Source organism: Magnolia sinica, chromosome 11 (genome assembly GCF_029962835.1).
Source record: "Magnolia sinica isolate HGM2019 chromosome 11, MsV1, whole genome shotgun sequence".
NCBI classification, from domain to species: domain Eukaryota; kingdom Viridiplantae; phylum Streptophyta; class Magnoliopsida; order Magnoliales; family Magnoliaceae; genus Magnolia; species Magnolia sinica.
This window is the reverse complement of record NC_080583.1, coordinates 9,841,858-9,842,871: the sequence shown is the minus strand read 5'-3', so window position 1 is coordinate 9,842,871 and position 1,014 is coordinate 9,841,858. Positions and strand designations below refer to the sequence as shown.

Below are 1,014 nucleotides of genomic sequence, written 5' to 3'. Positions count from 1 at the left end.
CCCTTTTCCGGGTTCTTTCTTCCAAGTTTGCATAGTTTCATCTTGTTTTTAGGAATTCATATTTTTAGCTCTAGTTTTATTTCTCTTAGGTTGCATCTTAGTTTAGCTTTCTTTCCTACATTGCAATAACTCAGTTTATGCTAGAACGTAGATCTCTAAACATAGAATTAGCACCTTTTGATCCTGAAATAGAAAGAACATTGCATAGAAGATTGAGAAACATTCTATTTGAAATGGTGGACGAGAATGGAATTAAAGCTCTTAGGGATTATTCAGCTCATGTCCAATTTAATGCACCTTCATGCATAGTGTTGCCAGCCACTACGGCAGCACACTTTGAACTTAAACCTGAGGTCATACAATTGTTACCCTCATTCTATGGTTTAGATAAGGAGGATCCATATCATCATGTGAAAGAATTCCTAGACATTTGCTCTACCTTTAGGTTCCAAAACTTTTCAGATGATTCGATTCGTTTGCGCATTTTTCCTTTTTCTTTGAAGGATAAGGCGAAAGCATGGTTGAATTCTTTAGAAGTTGAGTCTATCACTACATAGGACCAACTGTTTAAGAAGTTCTTAAACAAGTTCTTCCTCGTTCACAAAACTAATGCTCTCCGTAGAGAAATTACTAATTTCACACAAAAAGAGGGTGAGCACTTTCATGAATGTGGGGAAAGATGGAAGGACTTGCTTCTTAAATGTCCACACCATGGTTTTGAGAAGTAGCAACACGTTCAATACTTCTATGACGGTTTGACACCACAAAACTGTCGCATGGTTGATGCCACCAATGGAGGGTCATTCATGGTCAAAAGTGATGTCGAAGCTTAGAATTTCTTTAGAACCTTGTGTTAGAACTCCTAGTAATGAGATTATTCAAATAAAGGTGAAAGAAATCCCCAACCACAGAAGAAAGGTGGTATATATGAGATAGGAGTCACACCAAATCTTTATGCCAAAATTGATAGCCTGACACAGAAAGTTGATTCTTTGATGTTAAATAATGGACCTC

General features: G+C 37.0%; 1 non-coding gene across 1 annotated transcript; it reads right to left on the bottom strand.

Moving 5' to 3' along the window:
• Window positions 1-611: 611 nt before the first annotated feature.
• Window positions 612-718, bottom strand: LOC131219664 (small nucleolar RNA R71). Its single transcript, XR_009158312.1, has one exon. It is a non-coding gene; the product is annotated as a small nucleolar RNA R71 (small nucleolar RNA).
• Window positions 719-1,014: the final 296 nt, after the last annotated feature.